Source organism: Vulpes lagopus, chromosome 3 (assembly GCF_018345385.1).
Source record: "Vulpes lagopus strain Blue_001 chromosome 3, ASM1834538v1, whole genome shotgun sequence".
In the NCBI taxonomy this organism is placed as follows: domain Eukaryota; kingdom Metazoa; phylum Chordata; class Mammalia; order Carnivora; family Canidae; genus Vulpes; species Vulpes lagopus.
Window position 1 is genome coordinate 81,441,076 of NC_054826.1, and position 23,656 is coordinate 81,464,731.

The window sequence follows — 23,656 nt, forward strand, 5'->3', positions numbered from 1 at the left end:
AAGCATCCTTTAAAAAAAAGATTTTATTTATTTATTCATGAGAGACACACAGAGAGAGGCAGAGAGAGAAGCAGGCTCCCTGCAGGACTTGATCCCAGGACCCCGGGATCACGATCGGAGCCAAAGGCAGATGTTCAACCACTGAGCCACCCAGGTGCCCCTAGAAAATGTCTTAGAACAAATTTGAATGTTTGAGTATATTCCGTGGTCAGGGGCCTAAACTCTTGAAGAGCTTCTGGAAGACTTTGTGGCAGCTGCAGTATCAGAGTTCAGGCAGTTGGTAGGATAAGACAGAAATTAAATGAACTCTAAAGTACAGCTGCCATAAGCAAGGAGCCTTTCCCCCCTTTCCCTAGGGAAACAGGGAAGTTAAACATTTTTTTGTTTGTTTTTTTCCAATTTCCTTTTATTTATTTCAAACCTTGGTTACAGATGCAGTTTATGGGCAGAAGGAAGTTTCGTTTATCTGTGCACCTTCATGGAGCTGCTTAAATCTAGAGACAGCATCATCTGAAACCAGCGTACTGCAAAAGTCTGGGTTAGAATCATTCTCCCTCAGTGCTGAGGCTGGTTCCTTCGGCACCCACCGCATCAGAACCAAATGCCTTCTGAAAATTCAACTCCACCTGGAGAGAAGTAGCTAAAAGCTAAGCCAAGACAAGCCACAGGTTTGCTCAGTGTAGGCAAATCCTCTCCTTTGCTCCTGCTCTTCACGGACCTCAAGTATGAGCTGAAACAAGTCAAATGTGGGCACAGTGCTGGGATGTTGCCAACAACAATCGTGTTGCACAAAGGCTGACAAAGGCCTGGCACTTTTTCCCACCCTCCTCGCTAGTGGTACAAGACCAGTCATGAGCTTCTTTGGTCCTTTGTCAGCAGGCCTCCAGCTGTGGGCTGTGGCGCACTAAGAACATGGTCTGACAAAGTCATGCTGTTTCATTTGTACAAGGACAGAGGAAACTAAGCCAATCTTGCAGATATGTCAGCCAATTTCTCCTCCCACATCCCACACCTAAGTATCTTGGTCCCTCCCCTCTGAAGCAGAATGGCTAGAGAAATTCTATGAAGCATGACAAAACTGTTTACAAAGAAGAGAGGGGGAAAAAAGGAGGAATCTATCTTAAAACAAAAAATCCTCATTTGAAATGTAACTTTTTCTTTTTAGTTGATTCATTATCTTCCTTGAGGTTTGCTTTGGTCAGTTTACTGACTGTCCTCTCCACAGTCCGTAACCACATAGAGACTCCACCATCTTCCTGTTCCAAGATCTGCCATTGGTTCCCCAACAACTCTGTCCCCTCCTCTCTCATCATCATCCTTTCTTGGTTACCTACATATCTGCCATTTTATTGGCTTATTGTTTTTCTTATATTTCAGGAATCCTATCTGGGATGCACCTCATCCAATTTTTCTTTAATGAGTGTGTATAGTGGCAAACCATCAGTTGTTTTTTTGTTTATCTGCCTTAATTTTGCCCTTATTTTTGAATAATATATCTATTACATAATATTATGAGATGGTTGGTATTTTCTTTCAGCACCATGAATCTATAATTTCACTGTTTTCGGCATTCACTGTACTTGTTGAGACGTCATTAATAAATCAGGTACAAGTCTACCACTCCTTTGAAGATAATGCCTTCTTCTTTGTTTCTGGCTGCTTTTAAAATCCACTGTATTTTGGCATTTGGCACTTTCATGAAGATGTGTCTAAGATTGGCTTTCTTTTTATTTGTCAGGCCTGGAATTAATTGGGGTACTTGAATTTATAAACTGCTGTCCTTTATCCATTCTGCAAAATCTTCAGATGTTATTTTTTGAGTTCTGTTTTTTGCCCCATGCCTTTCCCCTCTCCTTCTGGAATTCTATTAGACTCTTCTCACTCTCTTTTCCGTATCCTATGGCTTCTCATTTTTTAAGAGTCTTATTTTGTGTGTGTGTGCTGCATTCTGATTAATTAATTCTAGCTGTTCTTTTGGTATACCAGTTGTCTCTTATCTGGATTTAATATGTTTTTATGCATACCTATTACATTTTAACTTTTAATGAGTAAAATTTTTCTAGAAGTTATCTTTTTGGACCTGTTAAGTCTTTTAAAGTTTTTTTTCTTCCTATTAATTACATATACTTTAAGGCTCATCTTTCATAGTGTTACATATGGTTGTTTTAAAGGTTATATAGTTCAGGACAGCCCGGGTGGCTAAGCAGTTTAGTGCCACCTTCAGACCAGAGCGTGATCCTGGAGACCTGGGATCGAGTCCCACGTCAGGCTCCCTGCATGGCGCCTGTTTCTTCCTCTGCTGGTGTCTCTGCCTCTTTCTGTGTGTGTCTCTCATGAATAAATAAATAATCTTTTAAAAAAATAAAGGTTATATAGTTCACACACAATAGTTCTAATATATGAAGTCTTCATGTGTCTGTTTCTGCTAGTTTTCACTCATGGTACATGGTTATTCATTATTTTAAGATGTTTGAAATCCTTAGAGAGTTAAAAGGAAGGTGCCTTCCTCAGGAAAGGTTTGCATTTGCTTTGCCAGATGCCAAAAGGCTTTACTAGTCTAAAAACACTTTAAATTAAATTCAAAGCTTGAGAGTGTGGAGATAACACATATGATATGATTTGGGACTGCAGATACATGAAAAAGACTGCTTACAGCTACAACTTTAAAGAACCTTAAAAAAGAATTTTTTTTAGAAACCCCACTTTGCTTTGTGCCAAAGATACTTTCCTTCCAGTCTTTAGGAGTGGGGTTTGGGGTAGTGTGGGAAATGTTGGGTCACCCTTATCCTAATTATGCAGCACTTTATGCTCTCAGGCTTATGGGAGGAGGACCTTCTATTAGGCTTGAGTATTGGACAACGTTTTAGTTCACAATCTCACCTCCTCTCTCTTCTGTCTTGGTTGGCGTTCTATCCATGCTGGGATGTCCTCTCTCTTAAATTTAGGATCTGTTTCCTGGTTGGCCTCTGAGGGGCCAGATGATGCAACCCAGAAGGGCGGATATTATCTGCTGGCAAGATGAAACTTGACTAGTGGAAAACGAGAGATGGAAAGGAGCCACACAGATAAGTTCCTTTTCTTTCCTCTTTTACTTGGGTGACTGCACTGTGTGGGTCATTCTTACAGCCCTTCCATGGATGTCTACCTTAAAGTACGGATGCACATCTGCATAGTAACCAGCTGGGTCCAATTTTAGTTGTCCGTGAGGCAACAGCCAGCAGGAGAATATATTACCTGGTGCTGCTGGATGTCTTCTCTTGCCTCACTTTCACTGCCTGGGCCTGTACCTACCAGGTCATTTCAGTGCTACCCACGGCTCTGCTTTCCAGAGGAGCTTGTCTAAGACAACTGCCTATACTGTGAAGCTCTGGGGGTTAAGTTCTGCTTCCTATGCCTTATGAAGGCATCAAAATTGAGGTTCAAGTTTACCTGAGTTGGTAGATTACCGCAGGGCAAAGGTGGCTCCAGTGCTTTGCTCATCTTGCTTTCTTGGAAAATCTGCCTATGTAATTTCTCATTATCTTGTCAAATCTCTGATGCCTTTTAAGAAAAGTCTTTTATGTCTATCTAAAATTTCTCAATGCTTTCAGAGGGAAAGTGAACCTGGACAACTTAGCCAGCCATGTTTCCCAATCTATTCTGATAGCAACTGGGGAGCTATTTCAAAGATTGGTATCTGACTGTGTCCCCTGCCACTTTGCTTAATACTTTCAGAACCCCCTGATTCTTAGAATGAAATCCAGGATTCTCAACATAATTTAGATGATCACATGTTCTAACTCCTGCTTACCTCTCCTCTTCATATTTTTTACTGTCATCATAATGGACTTCCTTCAGTTCCTCCAGGAACATGACTCTGACTTGAGGCCTTTGCACATGCTATTCCCTCTGCCAGGAATCCTTTCCGTCCACATTCCCACATCTTTTAATAACTTCTACTTATCTTCTAAATTAAACATTCATTCCTCAGCACATAATCAGCCCCCAATAACTGGTTGTTGAATTGAATCATTTCCTTTCTCCGAGAAATCAGGAGCGATCTCTACCATCTCTAGCGAATGCTATCCTGGTGCCTAAGAGGCAGAATCTTCTACTTTCAAGTCTTTTGTGGTCCATGGATGACTGTCATGCTTCTGGGGACCCCAGAAAGCAGGGCTGGTGGTAGTAGAGAGCCCAAAGAACTCCACAGATCTGGCTAGAGAGTCGATTCTTCTGTAGGAGCTGGGTCACCTTGGGCTTTAAACAGCCCAAGTTTAAATTATTTAATTTAATTATTTAATTAAATAAAATAAAATTAAATATTAATTAATTAATTAATAAATAATAATATCAAGCTGAGTGAGTCACCTTCATTCCCTTTAGAGCATTCTCTTCAGGTTTGCCATAGTCCCCACTATGCCTTATTGTACTACTGGCTTGCATCATTAATATTCCTTTCTCCCCAGAAAGGTTTTTTTTAAAAAAAAGATTGATTGATTGATTTGGTTGATTTGAGGGAGAAAGTGTACATGAGCAGAAGTTTAAATTACTTAATTTAATTATTTATTTAATTAAATAATTAATTAATTGTTATTTAAACAGGGGGAAATGAGTGTGAGTGAGGCTCTGTGAAATGTGAATTGCAGACACTTGTTCAATTATCTCCACAGCAGCATGTCTTGAATGTCTCTTCTATGTGCAGTGCTATGCTAATACTGGACACACCAAAATGCCAACAGTGTAATGCTACTTTCAATGGCTCTGAGTCTAGTTAGGGTGACGGGCTGCACAAATAAGAAGATCACTGACATACTGAGGTGGAGTCTCTAAGAGCCTGGGGGACACAGCAGAAATGGTTGGAGTCATTTCTGAGGGTTCAGACATATAGAGAGGGATTTTTGGAGCTGCTTAGTCTTAGGATGGATGTGCTTTAAGAAGGAATTTAGCCAGAAGTGACTCAGTCTGACAGTAATAATCAGAAACTCAAAAACTTGTAGTGGAGGGGCACCTGGGTGGCATAGTCATTTAGGCATCCAACTTTTGGTTTCAGCTCAGGTTATGATCTCAGGGTCGTGAAGTCAAGCCCCACATCTGGTTCCGTGCTTGGCATGAAGTCTGCTTGGGATTCTGTCTTCCCCTCCCCTTCAGCTCATGCACACTTTCTCCCTCAAATCAACCAAATCAATCAATCAATCTTTAAAAAAAACAAAAACAAAAAACCTTTCCTGGGAGAAGGGTATATTAATGATGCAAGCCAGAAATACAATGAGGAATAGTGGGGACTATGGCAAACCTGAAGAGAATGTTCAAAAGGGAATGAAAGTGACTCACTCAACTTGATATTATTGACATGTAAGAATGTGGACTCTAGGATGACATTGCTTCTGCTTTTAGAAGAATGCTGGAAATCAGGTTTTTACATTATATTTCTCAATATCTGAAACATTACTCCAATTACACCCCTACAACCTTGTCTCTGTGATGAATTTGGCCCAAAGGCCACTAGTTTTCTACTCTACTTCTAGATGAAAACACAGATGTAGTACATCACTTCATTTCATACTTGCTTGCTCTTGTCTTTCTGTTCTGATAAACTGATAGTTCCTGAATCTGTGTCCTCAACCCCAGTCTATGTACTGAGCTTTATACCCAATATTTATCTGCCTACCTGGCATCTTCATCTGGGAAGGTACCTTGAATTCAGCGTATCTGGAACCAAATTTTTCCCCCCAACCCCCAGTCTATTCCTAGCATGCTTGATTGACTTGGTTGGGCCTCCATTTTCAATATTTAAATGGGAATAATAGTAATAACATTTCCTACCTAACTTTTAGTGTTGTTTGGAAGAGCAAATAAGATGATATGTGTGCAGGACAAGAGAAATTAGATGAAAGGACTGAGTATAGATTTATAAGCTAAAAAAAAAAAAAGATTTATAAGCTAACGTTGAAATGGCAACATGCTCTGCATTGTGCCTTCCTACCGCATTGTGCCTTCCTACTGACATGAGAGGCAGGAGAGAGAGACAGAGACAGAGTCAGAGATACTATTTTATTATATCTATCCGAATGTTACCCTAGACAAAGAAGAGGTGGTAAAACATGAATTTTGTAGTAATCTTTTGCTGTTCAGACCAGGCTGCCATCTAGATTACCTGTGGAAGAGAGACTGATGAGATTGTCAGTCAAGTATGATGCCACTGATGAGTATGAATATACTGAATTTCTTTTTAAAAAGAATATAGAGCATAGGAAGCATTCTGCTGGCTTCCCATTGTATTGTATTCATCACTTCCAATAATGTATGCATGAATTTTCTCAAAGTCAGAAGCTTTAGGACCCATTGTTGTGGCTACATGGAATGGAAGGGAAACTGGGCCTGGGCCAGGCTGCAGCTGCAGAAACTGCCTATGGTAATGGCAATTTCCATGGAGGGTAGAAGTAAAACAGAGTCACATAGCAGAGAATATCCTGTCTAAGTGTAAGTAAGAACATTAGAAATTGTATTGTTCCTCCATGTTTTAGATAAAGGCAAATTGAATATAATTGGATTTAATAATATTCAATGAATGGCCTGAGAGGAAATGAGGGAGTCATCTTCACCAAGCCTGTTATCCTTATCACCCAAGTCAATTGGGCACTAATTCTGTCATTCTATCTCATAAATATGTCTAGGATCCATATTATCCACTACCACTCTTGTTATCTCTTGTTATCTCATACTGGGCTATTTTTTTTTAATGCCCCACGCACACCCGAGCACTCGGCCGTGCTCACCCGCGTCCAGCCAGCCGGTGGGGAGCTCATACTGGGCTATTAAACGTCTTTCTGATCAGGGTCCTTCCCTCCATCTTCCCATCAGTTCATTCTCCACTCTACTACTTGAAGGATCTTTCCAAACATAAATATAAGTCATGTCTCACTCATACTTAAAAATGCTTTGTTTGCAACCCTTTAGGTCCCAGCTCCAGATATCATTTCATCCTCACTTAGTCACTATCCCATGTATGCCCTGGTTCTGGGCAAACCTGATCCATTGCAAGCTCTCCAAGCACACCTGAAAACAACACCTGGCAACAGCTGACATATAGGTGTCCAGCACTGAAAGGCTCAGAGAGTCCGGAGTGGCTGCAGTGAGAGTAGACAGGCAGAGAGGGTGAGGGGGTCACTGAGATAAGGTAGATTTTTCAAGGTGTGTTCTGTAAGCCCAGCTTGGCTTTTCCTGGGCTACCTGTGGCTGCTGATGAGTGAAAGAGTGATAGAGCCAGTGAAGGCATACAGAGAGCATGTCTCAGATATGAAGTTTCTCAACTATTCCCCCATTAAAATACCGACACAAAATATAGAAAACTCTAGTAATTGATGCCAATATGTGAATATAACAGATAATCATAAAGCTGGTTTTACAGAAACTGTGCTTACTTGCCAAACTTTTCCTTGGCATTAATTATAACTAACCTGAACTCAGAATTTATTTAGATCTTATTTTTTTAAATTTTTATCTATGAACAGTTATTTTGTCACTTATTATTTCCATTTTTAGCCTAAGTTTTCTCTTTTATTTAGCTCATCTCTCTTCTCTTCCCTTAACTCATAGATTGCGCTTCACTCTGAATGGTTTTAACTATACCATGTGCTCACTCACTCTCAATCTAGGAAGGTCTTCCAGACCTCCAGCCCAAACTTTTCTGGTCCTTTCAAAACTATCAACTACTAGCAACTATCTTTGCTTGGGTATCTCACAGCCATTTCAGACAAAACAGAGCCCAACATAGTGACTTCTCTAATGGTCCATATCTCAGCAAACACATCACTATCTTTAAACTCTGATGTCTGTCTCCTCCATGTTCCTTCACCTCCCACTTCCTCTCAACCACAGAACTGTGATGGTCCTATCTCCTAAACATATCTCTAATCCATCCATTTCTCCTTCCTACTGTAGGTTCTTTAGTTCAGGCTGCCATGATTTTTAGCCTGAATTACTGTAACAGTCTTGAATAGGTCTTGAGCTCCATAACTCAGTCCCTTTCCATTCCTCTCTCTGCTATGCTGCCAGAATGATCATTTGGAAATATGTTTGGCCATGTCCTTCCTGGGGAGACTGGCCTGTTCCTCAGACTAGTCCTGTAGGCAGACATAAATAAGAGTCCATGAAACCCATTGACACTTTGTTGCATTTAGCCAAAAGGATAATTTGGCTGTCTCAGTAATGAGAAAAAATGACCATATTAGAGAAAAATATTGAGTTATTTTTTGTACTTTCATGAGAATGTTTTTCTTCTGCCACCCTGGGAGAGGATAGGTCTTTCTTTGGAGCTGGTTGTAGCATCCTCGGAGGTCAAGCAGAACAATACAACATCATGTCCAACTGTCCATATTTCACGCAGCATGGCTCTGTTGAGTCTTAGAAAGAAGACACTGTTGATCAAGAAGGAGAGGAAAAACACATCCTCCCCACACCATCTGCTTCCTTGCATTGTGCATCCCTGAAGTGGAGGCTCCTAGCCCAGGACTAGGCTTCCATGAGGCAACACATGGCAAGGTAATACCAGGGTGGGAAGGGGAATACCTTGTGTCGGAGAAGAGTCAGGGAGGAAAACGTGAAGTGAAGCTGTCCCATGTTGCTCTGCTATAATCCACAGATCAGAACATAAGGGAGGGAAGGCACCCGCCACCCAGATTCAGGTTCAGCAGGTGCTGGTGCTCAGAATTAAATTACTCCCCAGGGGTGGTGCATCCAGAGTGTGAGGAAGGAATGAAGTGCTTAAGAGGGATTGAAACAAAAGTCCTCTTCTTAGAATACCAAGCAAAAAATGAAAACAAACACTGTCCTCCCAACAACCTTGCTTTAGAACCTCATTAAGCCTCAATTAAACAAGGAATAATGATGATGATGATCTGATTCACACATTCTGCAAAGCCCTTGATGACTGGGGAATGGCTATCCACCCTTTTTTCCGGTGTTTGATGTATAGCAGACACACTATTGTCTCTCTGCCACACACCAGAGGAGCGGTCACGCTCTAACCACACTGGTTCCCAGCACGACTCGCATGCCTTCCGAGAGTCGTTCTTCCCTGTCTGCCAAGTCCTAGCTATGAGCTATGTTACTTCACATTAGTCATAGAGGAGGCTTGTGGGAAAGCCGAACAAACCATTTCAGCTCTCCCTCAAAACCAACGCCTGCCATGCAAGTCTCTGCAAATGTGCACGTTCAGTCCTTCCCACATATTCTTATAGTGGCAAATATGCTGAGGACCTGAATGGAGACAATTCACAGTTTATCTCCTCAGAAGAGTAAAACCATAGACATGTCTACCAAGATGCATTTGTCCAAAGGCAATATCATTTAATGGGTCCAGAGGTGGGAAGTTTCCATCAAGAGCCAGTTGTCACCAGGCACTTTGCATTTGATGTCTCGATTCTCCACTCAGTGGGGAATTGGAAGAACATGGTTTCATCACGCAGAGAGGAAATCAAGTAACTAAATCACGATGCTAGTCTGCAGTGGGTTAGGACTGTGACCAGGTCTTTCCGACCTCAAAGGCTATGAAGGCTCCCTGTAGCAGGTATGCGCATGTCTAGTGCCTAACCATTCCCTCTCTGCCCAGTCTGAAAATCAGGACATCACCTGTAATAGGTAATTTGTGGACTACAGTGTCGTTTGTGATGCTTGCAATATATTCCAAGCCCGGTTATTTCTACATTCTCTTGTGGTTCCAGGCATGCATGCCAGAAAGCTGAAACAAACATGCTCCCTGGCTACCAGGCACTTCCCACCTAGAACAGATGGACCAACATGTGGAAGGAAAAGTGTGGGAGAGGTAAAAGTGAGAAAATATGAAAAACAAAAAGAAGGCCAAGCCACAAGTGGAAAAGTTATTTTATTATTTGATTTGGACTGAGGGTAGATGCACTAGAAACTATCTAAACTGCCCATATGGTATTTTTTTGACAGGAAGACACACTAACTTCAAGGGACTACTGACTTAAAATTGATCCAGGTCACGTGACCTGCAGGTCATGTTTGAGGCCCTGTTTGTTAACATGGGGTTAACATTCTGGGGTTCTCATCAAGCCCCTGCTGGGATTCCAGAAAAAGCTACCTTAGTGTCACAGGTGTCCAGGGCCATCTGCTGGGAGTGACAGTGGTGACAATGGTTGTGACAAGTCTCCAAATGGCAGTCATCACCATCCCTGTAGTCACACTTCTTACGTTTTTTTCAGGCATTATACCATGTTTTCATGTAGGTGGCTTCCAAGTTCTTCACAATAATCTGTGAAGTAGTCAAGGCAAGTGTCATTATATACTATTATTAGGCAATAAAATGACATATTTATTAGTGTAGTGTAATGTTATCATTACATCAATTTTACCCAAGAGGAAAAAGAGCTCAGTGAGGTGTCACATGCCAAGGGAATATGACAAGATTCCTGGGTTTACTACAAACTCATAATCCTAACTTTCAAGGAGGCAGCAGAGGTTGAGAAATATGGTTACTCTTGTTCCTATTATGTGCAACTGGTAATTCCTGATAATTCTTCTTCTTCTTCTTCTTCTTCTTCTTCTTCTTCTTCTTCTTCTTCTTCTTCTTTTAATGTGTGTGGCTTAAAGGGCTAATGCATGGTTAGCAAATCTTCACCAACTGGGTATCTGACATTTGGCCTACAGTGAGGGAAAGGGGACTTGGATCACACAATCCCACCTGAATTGACCTTTAGAGTCAATGTGTGTCAATGTTAAAACCTTTGGAGGCAGACATTTCAGAGTTGGCAAGGCAGCTCTTCCACTTGGCAAGCCACTTAACCAATTGGAGCTTTGATTCTCTTATCTTTATAATGAGGACTGCAGTGTCTACCCTGTGGGAGCATTGTTAAATGAGTCCCTGTCTCTACAGAGATACTCCATAAATGGCAGGTGTTATTCATTCATATTCTGGGCTTCTTTTTCTTTATGCTTAAGTTCTAGTATCGACACTTCTCTTGTTAACAAGAGTTGCTCAATATACAGTATGAGGGGGTGGTGGGAAACAAACTCTTTTTAAGTAGCAGATGTCTGATCATTGCTTTAAATTTTTTGGTTATAGGAACTGACTTTGGACTTAGAGCTAGTACAATTTTAGTGCCAGAGTGTGCCCTGGGAAAGCCAGGTAGCTTCTCCCAACTTCAGGTCCATCATCTGCAAAGCGAGCACCACAATACCATGCGTATTGCTGCTTGGAAAATAGAGAAACACTTGAGGTGTTTGACCCAGAGCCAATGATGGACAAACATTACCTTGCTGTTGGGATTGTAGTTGCTTGCAGAGACCCAGCCTATTTGCCCTGGGGAGATTACCATGAATTGTAGGGCTCCCTGTCCTGTTCTCTAGCAGCAGATGCTATGGGTGCCTCTTCCTGCTGCTCTTTCCTACATGGCTGTGCTTTTTAGAATCTCCTGGGCAAGATGAAGGAAGTTGTGGTTCAACTGGGAAAAAGGCATCTCAAGGGCAACCTACCCATGGTCTTCACCAAGGACTGTAATATGGAGGGCTGACCATTTGTTCTCCATCTCCAGAGGGGATCAGAAATAGGGATGGGGGAGGGAGTTGCAGGAAGAGGGGTTATATGTATAGGGAAGAGCTTCCTGCCTGAAAGGTAAATCCTTTCTGGAAACACAGCAACCCATGGGGCTCAGGACTGCAGACCATAAGGAACTTTAAATGTAGGAATGGTAAACCCTCATCCTGAATCACTGGGTGGTGGGTGAACTTGCTCCAGAACCAGGGCTGGCACCAGAGGACTTCTGGAGGTCACTTCATTCAATGAGTCCATGGAGTTTTTCAGGCCAGAGTCTGCAAAATATGTGTGTTATAAATATTCTTTTTTAAAGGATTTTATTTATTCATTAGACACACACACACACACACACACAGAGAGAGAGAGAGAGAGAGAGGGAGGGAGGGAGGGAGGCAGAGACACAGGCAGAGGGAGAAGCAGGCTCTGTGCAGGGAGCCTGATGTGGGACTCAATCCTGGGACCCCAGGATCATGCCCTGGGCTGAAGACAGGTGCTAAACCACTGAGCCACCCAGGGATCCCAATAGTCTGTATGTTAGTATATGCTCAGAACTTAAGTAAACCTGGGTATGCACGCATACCCCTTCCCTTCACTCTGTGTTCATGGGATCTTCAAGAGAACAACATGGGGTACATAAGCTGTGGGCAGGGATCTATGGGGTCTCTTAAGCTAATGACATGTCAAAAAGAGAGAATAGGAAGACTTGTCTGGGAGCGGCTCCACTGGAGCACTGGACTGTAATGGAAGTCCATTTAATGGAAACCAAGGGCCCTCAGAATCTAGCGCCTGTGTGGGAGCTGCGCCAGTAGCCTTTTTGTGGACTTGGACATGACAGCTCACCATATGCATGACTCTATCTGATCCCCACTGACACCACTGTGCAGCAGGGGAAATGGATATTTGGTCCATTGAACACCTATTTTCCAATTTGGACCGTTGAACTTGTCATCCCTTCTTCCTGAATGTTCTTCCCTCAGATCTTTGTGTGGTTGGTTCCTTCTTACCATCTGGGTGTGTGCTGGAAAACCACCTCCTCATATTGGCTCTGTTCCATGAGCTGTTTTCTTTAAGTCCTTCATGACACTCCTTGCTCTCTAAAAGTGATTTGTTTACCTATTTATTGTCTCTATTCTCCAAAATGTAAGCCCCAGTAGGCAGAGATCCTACCTGCTTTCACCTTTTTCTTTGCTCTATCAGTCTGGCAAACAGAGGTGCTCAATACATCCTTGACGAATGGAAAATAAAACTGCCTTTTCCATAGTCCAACAGCTAGGATAAGGCAGGCAGCGCCTATCTTGCAAGTCCAGTACCTTCCAATTTGCTTCCTGCTTCCAGAAGACATCAAATAGGGTCAAACTAAAATCATCAGGCTAGGCCCCATCTCATTTTTTCCTCTGGGCTTTACTGTAGACCTTCTGTTCTAGCACTTGTCTTGAAAATCATTCCCAGGTGAGTTTTACTTCTTATTGAGCTGGCTGCCAATGAGATCTTCATTTATGGGTATGAATTCTTATACTACTAGGGATTTGCTACCTTGGGGCATTTGGGTAGTGTCCACCCCACACTGAGGAGGACAGGCCTGAAGCAAACTGAACTGAGATCCCTCACATTTCCCCATGAATCAAACATATGCTTAGCTGGGGTCTGACAAACCACCTAAGGCCGCATCTTCTCCTTTAGAGGACTCAGTAAGATCCCAGAGTCCCAGATCAATTCTTTTACTCCCACTAGAAAGTGGTACTCCTACCTGGGCAAACGTGATGCCCAGAAAGGAGGCACATCCCCTACCCTCCCACCATCTTGGCTGTGGTTTGTGAGGTCTTCTGAGAACAAAAATTCCATCCTGTATTTTCTTCCACTTGGCAGAGAAGTGGTTCTAGCAGGCCATTTGGTGGTCGGGTATTGGTGAGGAAGTCTTCAGGTGTTGGTGAGAAAACTGAGGCAGATTGCTGCTTAGAGAGAGGACTGTTTGTGTTGAAGTCAGGGTCACAAGGAAAGGGCAGCTGGGGGAAGTGGAGTGGGGGTGGCTCCAAACTTTTCCTGACCAGAGAGAGGTGGGGAGTGTTCTGGCAGCTGTGGCTTCCAGCAGAGACCCAACAGCACTTATGGTGATTTATAGTCCATGAAAAAGTTCTCCTTAGTCCACGTATTTACTTCAGATAACTTTATAGAGGTGCAAGAACGAGGGCCCTTGGCACCTTTGTTCCTTTTGCCTTTCAAGCTGTGGCATAGCTTGTTTGCTATGATACCATTTGTTTTGTTTGTTTGCAAGACAGCAGTGATGGGTGGGAGGAGCAGGTTTTCCTGAAACTTCGTAGACATATATGGTCTTGGTTTGTCTAAGCAGTTTGCACTTCATGACTCTGTTCCCTTTTGTTCCATTTAGAGGAAAATTACACTTGCTTGTTCTCCTGGGAAGACAAGTTGTCATACCCTTCTCCTTCTACTGAACAAAAAAGCTTGCAAGTCGAGGTTTCCCAGGACATGGGATTTCATTTTTTTGTATTTTTTTGTATATTTTTTTATTGGAGTTCGGATTTGCCAACATATAGTATAACACCCACTGCTCATATCCCCCCAAGCTAACCAAGGGGAGTTGTAACCTTGAGAAGAGCCCTGCTCACAGGGTGGTGTGCTTACATTGAATGACTGCAAAAGTGACTCCCCCATGCCTTACCCAAGTTGGCTGGCAGCTTTCCCCTCTCCTGTGTCGCCCTTCTGTTCCTCCAACTGCCCTTCCCCACCCCACCCCCACTACTACAAGGCTTATAGACTCTTCTCAGATCAAGTGGCAGAGATACCAAGGCCACATAGGCTGCATGACCAGGGACAAGTGAATGGCCACTGGTTTAGAAGTGACTGCTGCCCTCCTCCCTTGCAGAAGCAAGAGCTGTTGATTCGGTTTTATAAAACGTACAGAAGCTATGAAAATAAGTAGTCTATCAATAATAAATGGAATGGGAAATAGGAGCAAACAAGTCAAAGGAAGATGAGGTGGACGGTAAGCCAGTCAATTTTCTTTTAATTGCTTTCATATCCATAAATGTCAAAGGAACAGCAACCCTGAAAGTTTCGTGATCAAACAGAATGGCAGGAACGCTGCAGCAGGGAAATCTCTTTTGTAGGAAATGCAGAGTAATTTGAGTTTAATAAGCCAAAACATATTAGACTAGCAAAAAGAAATCTGAATTGAAATTCTGTTATAAAAACAGAAACTAGCTATTGGAACTTTTTCAAGCGCTCCAATTTTTGGCATGGTGTTGTTTTTTAGAACTAATGCACAAACTGGAAAACGAGAATTTTAAAATCCGGTTAAGTTCAGTTAGAATGACTTCTTTGTCCTCTTCTAAGGCTTTGCTCCCCAAGCCCACTATCAAACCCTCGTCCTCACCTTGGGGCCCTCCATGCATATTGCTATCAAACACAGATCAAACTCTTAAGCTGAGAGTATGAAGTCATTTCTTTTTAAAAATTATTTATTTCTTTATTTTAGAAAGAATGAGAGAGAGAGGGAGAGAGAGGTAACACAAGCAGGGGGTGGGCAGAGGGAGACAATCTCCAGCAGATTCCCCACTGAGCATGGAGCCCATCGTGGGGCTTGATCCCATGACCTTGAGATCATGATCTGAGCCAAAACCAAGAGTAAGACCCTCAACTGACTGAGCCACCCAGGTGTCCCAGGTGAAGTCTTTTCTGACAATGACATTTTCATACATGAGCCAGAGGGTGGATGAGATGCTGAGGGGCCACAGAGGGCACCCCTTAAACCATATTACATATAACTATTGGGGCAGGAGGAGGGTTAAACCTTCCACCAAAACAAATCACTCTTAAGAAAATATCAATGGGCTCTCAGGAAGAAAACCGGGGCAAGGTATGTGCTGTGTGAGGCTCATTCCTACCTGTCTCTCTCCTTTAATGAAATTCAGACCACTTGACTTGCCAATTAACTTCAGAGACCTTGAGTTCTATTTCATTCCTAAGACTTAAAGTGAAAATGGTTTTTAGTAATCATTTTAATAAAACTTTATGACTAAAAATCTATTTGAATGTTTTGAAACATTATCATTATTATTATTATTATTATTATTATTCACCAATTCATTGGATATTTATTGTATATGTACTGTGCGCTCTGGGAAGTACAAAGACAAACTTAAGATCTAAGAGCTGTCTTGGGAGAAGTCGCCAAACCTGTGATGCTAATCTGCTATTGTAGAAATTATTATAACACAGGACTGATTATACCACTGTTATGACTAAGCACTGATTATCTGTGATCAGTGAGCAGTGCTCAGGGACAGAGTGATGCAGGCTGTCATCGGGAGACCTCGGTGTTTCCACTATAGACCCAGTGCTGACATAGAGTAATTCTTCAATCAACATTTATTACATAAAAGTAACCAAACAAGATAACAAGTGGTAGGATGAATGGAAAGTTTGTGCCTCCCTCAAAATTCCTATATTAAGTCCTAACCCCCAAGGTAGATGCTGTTTGGAGGTGATGCCTTTGGGAAGTGCATGGGTCCTGAGGGTGGAGCCCTCATGACTGGCATCAGTCCCCTTATGAGAAAAGACACAAGAGTTTGCTCTCTGCTCTTCACCAGTTGAAGACACAGTGAGAAGCTGGCCGTCTATGAACCAGGTGGCAGTCCTCAGACATTGAATCTGCTGCCACCTTGATCTTGGACTTCCAGCCTTCAGAACTGTGAGGAACAAATTTCTGTTGTTTGCCAGTCACCCCATCTGTGGTGTTCTGTTATAGCAGTGCCAATAAAGTAAAGTGAGGCAGGTCTTAGAAGAGAAGGGGGATGGGGATACGTATGTCAGGAAATGAGAGAGAAGAAACAACAGTGTGCAAAAAATGCAGAGGTGGTACACTGAGGGACGTTCCCGAGCACGCAGCTGTGCTGAGACTCAGCGGGCCTGACGTGAGGACCAGGATCAGATGCCACAGGACACCGGCCTCCGACTACCCTTCCAACACTATGCACCATTGTTCTCTCCAACCATTCCTTTGCTTCATAAATCTTCTCTTCTCCCTATTTTTTTTTTAATTTTTATTTATTTATGATAGTCACAGAGAGAGAGAGAGAGAGGCAGAGACACAGGCGGAGGGAGAAGCAGGCTCCATGCACCGGGAGCCCGATGTGGGATTCGATCCCGGGTCTCCAGGATCGCGCCCTGGGCCAAAGGCAGGCGCCAAACCGCTGCGCCACCCAGGGATCCTCTTCTCCCTATTTTGCTGTTAAAATAATGGTTTCCCAAATGTCTGTTAGCCAGGTTTGAGGTCACAGGCAGTTTTTTACTTCTCCCTTTCCTTCCTTTGACACCTGAACAGAGAACCCAGGCTTGAACCATATACCTCTGAAAAAAAAATTTTTTACCTCCGAAATTATACTTCTATCCAATCCATCCTCCTGAAACCATCCTTCGCAGAAATCTTGAGGTTCCTGCCGCCAGCAGTATAGCTTCAGACTCATCCCTTCTCACCCGATTTATTGGAGCTTCTTCATTTGTCTCCCTACATCCAAGGTTTCTGCTGTAAGTTCTACATGCGGCTCCCAGATAACTTCTCTTAAGCAGAGCCCTGCTGCTGTTGTGTCCCTGCTCCAGAATCTTCAATGCCTCCCAATGACATGCTGAGGAAAGTGAAGGTTCTTGAGTCCAGCTGAAGAGTATGGCCTTGGTGACAGATTTTGAGCCATTATAAGAATTTAATCAGATGATTCATCTGGTCAGAATTATACTTTGGAAATACTATTCCTGTTAAAATAGAAAGCAGATTGAAGGTAGAGCGGAGGCGCAGGTGAGGACTGAGCTTAGAGACGTGAGAGAGCCAGATGGGAGGGGAAACTAGTCAAATAAGGGGAATTAGTGGAGGTGGAGAGAAATGGAGGAGAGCTATGTGACAGGTGGAACCGACTGCTCTCGGTGACAGATTGGATGTGAGAGAAGGAACTGGGGAGCCAGGATGCTGCCCGGGTTTCTGAGGAGATGACAGGTTGTTTGCCAAGAGGAAGAAGACAAGAGAAGGAGCCGCTCTACTTAGAGGTGGGCGTGGGTGGGGACAGGGAGGTATGTTGAGGTCGGCTTGGGACACATTGCATTTGGGACATCAAAGTGGAGTGTCCAGTGAGTCCCTGGACTCGTAGGATAAGGAGTTCATAAGAAATGTCTGAGCCTGTACCAATTAGCATTTGTGCATAACAAACCACCCCAAACCTGGCGACTTAACACAGCTATCTATTACTGCTCATAACTTCAAGTCAGCTGGGTGGTCCAGCTGATCTGGGCTGAACTCCTTCATGCACTTACTTACCAGTTGGCTGGTGGCTCAGCGGGGCACTGGCTGCTTTCAGAGGGTCTCACTCAAATGTTTGGCAGTTAGCGTGTGGTCAGCAAGTCTGGTAGGAGTGTCTTCCGTCAGCAGGCTAGCCCAGGCTTATTCCTGGAACAGTAGTGTGGGAGTGGTCCCCAGAGAACAAGCACATGTGCCCAAAATCTCTTGAGGTCCAACCTCAGAACTGGCACAGCATCACTCTCCTACTTTCTGTTCTCCAGAGGAAGTTCCAAGGGCTGCCAGATGCAAAGGTTGGAGAAATGAGCTCCACCTCTTGATCAGAAGAGCAATAAATATTTCTGGTCAGGTTTTGCAATTTACCACAGAGCCAGAGCATAGAAACGGGAGTCATCAATACATGGATGGTTATGGATGGTTACTGAAGCAACAGGAGTGGGTGCAGTTTCCCAGGCAGATGGGTATGGTGAGAAAAGAAGAGATCCCAGGGCAGAACCTGGAACCCCAAGGAACATGACTACACAGTTTACAGAAGAACCCACAAAACACACATAAACAGCACCCAGAGCGATGGGAGCAAAGTAGGAGATGGAGGAGCCACAGATGAGTAGTGTGTTTGAAGAAGGAAAGCGTGTATCAGAACTCTGAGGGGAGGGATCAAGGCAAGCTGGGGACAAGGACAGTTTCAGCAAGACAAAAACTAAAAACTAAGATGTGGCTAACACCTACGTAGCGGGATGACGTTTTGAAATTAATTGGTGGGGTTTCTCCCTCTATTCCCTCTCTTCCTCCCCACTGCAATATGACTACTTCTTTTCCTAGCCATTCAAATGAGGGAAAGCTCTGTGCTTCGCCTTGGGGAGGTTACGTGGCAGGCTGGATGGCACACCGTGGCTGCAAGTTTGTTTTCAATGGGCTAAGCTCAGAGGAGCAAGAGGATGAGCAGAGGCCCCAGAAGAGAATCAAGGCTTGGTGGCAAGGAGCAGAGGGGCATGGAAATAGCAGGAGGCAAGAGGCACTCGATGTAAAAGAGAGAGAGAGACATTTCCCCAGTCTGGTGGAGGAGGAGTGAGCTGTGTGGATGACAGAGCAATGGGTCCCACAGAGCTTCCCAGCAACCCTGAGGGGTGACAAGCCTGCAGAAGGAAGTGGCAAAAGTGAGATCACAAGTGCAGCGGTTCCCAGCCTTTTTCCAGAATTGCACATCCAAAGAAGCCCTTGACCTGAAGTGCTCCTGATGGCAGGAGGAAGGAGGAGGCACAATGGACACCCCAGGAGAACTTGGGTGAGCAGATCTAATGACCAAGGGCTACTACCAATGCTTCAGCTCATCAAGTGACCCCAGCACCTGAAAAAAGCCCAGAGGGAAAACCCTGAATATGTGACATGGAATTACTAACTAGTGAAAGGAGGCCAATTTTGTAGCAAGTAAAGAAATGTGACATTTCTCAAACACCTAGGTTAGTGGACAGGATTCACACTTGCCACACTTGCCATGCTTGTTTGTGCAAGGTATTATGTCAAATGCTATTTACGTTCATTAGCCGATTTAATCTTCCCAGCAGCATCAGGAGTTAAATTCTATTTTTATTCCTATTTCATAGATAAGGAAACTGCAGAACAGAAAAAAATCCAGTAGGTTTTTATGGTCCCAATAAGCAGTAGAGCCTGAATTTGAACCCAGGCAGCTGAATGTCAGTGCCCTTCCTCTTACCCACCATGCTAGTCTGGTCCTGAAGTGATTATCTGAATAATTTTGGTGGAACAAGATGAAATAACCAAAACACACAGGTGCGCAGACCCACGCCCATGCACACACAACTCCAGTCAGCAGAGGATCCTTTCTCCGGGTGTGGTGAGATTTTACTGACCTCCCAGGGTATGGCCCAGTGCACCAGTTCTCTTGACCTGACCTACAAAAGAGGTAGCCGGAAAAGAGTAATAGTGGTAATAATACCAGACTTGGGAAGGAAAAGAAGTTTCAGTAAGAAAACGGGTGAAAGGTGATGGTTCATTTCCTCTGCTCAGGAATGGGTTAATAGCAGTCAGTCCAGTCACTTGCCATGAATAAGAAATCGATAGAACAAGGACAAAGGGAGTGTGGGGGATGAGCAGAACACCAGAAATACAGGTAAAACAGAGAGGGAGAGGAGGGGTTGGTGGAGGGAAAAAGCATGGAGGGAGGGTGTGATGGGCAGACTTTCCAGCAATCCAGCCCTAGGAAATCCTATTAGGCAGCAAAAAAATGAGTTTATTGTGTTTTTACTTTGCCACAATATGCAAATGACTCAATTTAGCTCCTAAACATGTTGTTATTGAATTCTGAGAAATTCCCTTCATAAAATGTAATATTTTTGTGACAATATTGTCAGCAATGCCAGATTGCTTTTCTATTTTGGTTAAGCTTTTATCCGAGTCTGCTATATGTCATTTACTCCCAGATTCCAAATGATTGCTTTTATGTAATTTTTGTGTAAGCAAGAAATAATAACATGCTCAGAAATGTGAGAAATGTGTTAACCTTCCCATTATTTTTCAGTGCCCAAGAGAATTAGAGGGTGGGCCACAATGGGGAACCTAATTATTTCTCATGATGAATTTTTATTTATGTTAATATCCTCGAGAGCCCATGTACCTGTTATTAACCACATTTGTTTGTTTTGCTCTTGTCTTTATATCACATGTCTTTAATCCTTCTCCCTTTAGAAGATTTTTGCATAACTGACAAAGACTTTTAAACCCATACAAAAAGGATTGTGAAATCACACTTTCTATCTCTGACACATTTACTCCTAGGCAACGTCATTCTAATTCTAACCATGTTTAATAAAAGAAGCTAGAGTCTCGATCCTGCAGTCCTTAACACTATTCTATCAAAATGGATGATATTTACTTAGATTTCCCTGAGTTTCGATTGGTTTAGGTGAGTTCTTTGGTAGACATAACTCCTCACTGCTCCAGGATTAATCAAGGTGAAATAAAAAGGGAAGCAAATGCGTGATCCATTGGTCACAAACAATACACACCTACCCAAATGATAACCCATTTGGAAATCTATTATGTCCAGCCACTTCTTAGTCCAAGATAATAAATATGCAGTTAGGAACAACAGTGATTTTCTTAGGAATAATGACTTTGCCTGGGGATCTAATCAGCAACAAGGATAGTGTGATGGTTCATTTCACGTGTAACTTAGCTGGGCCACGGTACCAGGATATTTGATAAAAAATGTTTCCATGAAGGTATTTTTTTTTTAGGTGAGATTAATATTTACATGAGGGCAAAGCAAATTACCTTCCATAATGTGGGTGGGCCTCATTTGATCAGTTGAAGCTGATAGACTAGCAGTTAATAGACTGAGATATCCTGAGATAGAGGGAATTCTGCTAAAAGATGACCCTTAGACATGAACAGCAGCATCAACTCTTCCCTGGGTCTCTGGCCTGCCTGCAGATTCTGGACATGCCAGCCCACCCAATCATGTGAGCCATTTAAAAATAAGTAAATAGCTTACATTAGTGCATACTTTCTCCCCCTCTCTCTCTCTCTCTCTCTCTCTCTCTACACACACACACACACACACACACACACACACACACACACAATTGGTTCCGCTTCTCTGCCAAATTCTGACTAATGTGAACAGGCAGGGTCTACATCACAATTATTAACCATTAACTGGTTAGGCTCATTATTATACTCTACTGGGTCACTGTCAATGTTAAGAGTTGGTCAGACAACTGAAGATCAGGCACAGAAATCCTATTTTTAAGTCCATTTTCCTGGATTGCAGACACCATTATTTTATGACCACATAAATAGCAATGCCTGGGTAAATTAAGATCTCCAAGGAGAGATTTCATGTAACAATGGCCTGAAGCAAAATGATACCCGAATGTCCCACATGCATCCATTTTAAAGACTTTAAGCAAAACAAGTACCTCAAATGGGAGAGAGACATGAGGCCCATAGGACTGTTAAAAGCCCCTTAGATTGATATCAACTAAGTTAATGAAGGGTATTTATCAAAGTTGTTGCCATATAACAAACCACTCCAAAATTTAAGGGGCATAGATTTTTATTATTACTCCCAAATCTGTGGGTTGCCTGAGTAGTTCTGCAGTCAGCCATTGGGTTGGCTGGGCACTCTTTGCCTAAGATTATTTACTCAAAAGCTCAGGAGTTGGTGCTGGCTGCCTACTGCTGCCAGCTGAGATCACTGGGGAGACTGGGCTACACATTATCATCATTCTTCAGGTGGTCCTGGCCTTCTTCACGTGGAGGGAGAGGGCTTCCATCAGAAAGAGGAAAAACCTGTGTGTACAAGCTCTTTCTAAGCCTCTGCTGACATCACATCATATTCACTTATATCCCGTTGACCAAAGCAAGCCATATTGGCAAGCTTATATTTAAGGGCAAAAAATGATCTGGGCTTGATGGACAGAATAGCAGAGTCACATCACAGGGAGACATTTACATGGGGCTGGGGGAAATTTGTGGTCATGTGTCTGCCTCCGCACAAGCCGTCAAGTGGTGTCACTGTCATATATACACCGGGGAAAGGTAGTTGGCTATCCAAATTTCTTAAGAAATAGAAACAAATGACAGAAATGGGATGGAAGGTATAATTATCAGTGAGGCCAAATAGGAGTTTACTTTTTTCTTACTTAGGTTTAAAAATAAAAATAAAAAAAAAAACGCTGAAGAATAATGGGGAAAAGTCAATGGCATATGAGAAGGATTTGGGGAAAGGAAGAAGGGTTAGAAGTTAGAAGTTAGAAGGGTTCTAGGAGGGGGTCTCTCAGCCTGATGATTAGTGGTGCTTTGAGGCATTACAGACAGAGTAAAGGTCCCCTGAGGCCCAGTGAGGTGGGGTAAGGAGAAGCCACGGCAAGACATTCTCTTTTTATCTGCTTCAAGATCGGATTTTTGGTAACATTTCTGATTTTACAAATATGAGGATTCCATTTATTGTAACAACACCTTTGCATAAAACCACTGCCTTGATAAAAGGGGTGCACTTTTGAGAGCTTGAAACCCAAAGGGAAAATGGAAAGAGATTTACACACGGATGAACTGAAGGGAAAATACATGGGAGACAGAATCATTTCTAGAAGATGAGCAGCAGAAGGTGACAGCCCTGGGTGGGGAGAGGGAGCCAAGTTTAGAACCGCTCTGACTAGGATGGCCTCGAGGGCACTAATGAGGCAGCTCAGAGGGATCACAGAGAGCCAGGAGCTCACCAACCACTTGCTGAGGGTAATGTGTGCATTACTTCCCCTTTCTGCAGCATCTCCACCCCAAACAGCTCAGAACAAAGCTGAGCCTGGGAGTTCTCCAGATGGGGGCCAGGCTGAGTGTAGAGACTATCACCAGGCAGGTCACAGCTGGATGGGAGCCAAGAGAAGCTAGGAGGACCCAGGATCCTAGTGAGAGAGGAATCTGTGCTTGTCCATTGTGGTTCCGTGTATAAGGCTGCGGTTCCCAACTGCTAAGTACATTTTGGTACAACTTGGCACTGCAGATGGATGAAGTACAAACAGCATCTCATAAATCAAATTCCAAGGGCTTTGTGAGCTTCTGCTTTCCCATAGGTAGAGCATTCAATGTTTGAGCGCAAAGAAAAAAGCATCACCTAAGTCCCTGCCAACCATGCTGCTTCATGCTAACTGATCTTATTGGAAAGGAACAGAGGTCTCTGCAGGTATTTGGGGCTACAGATTTTAGGTGAATTAGGCAACACAGATTTCTCATTTGTATTTGGTAAATTATTCATAAAGGCAATTTGCTAGAAAATAATGCCCAAGGCTCATGTGGAT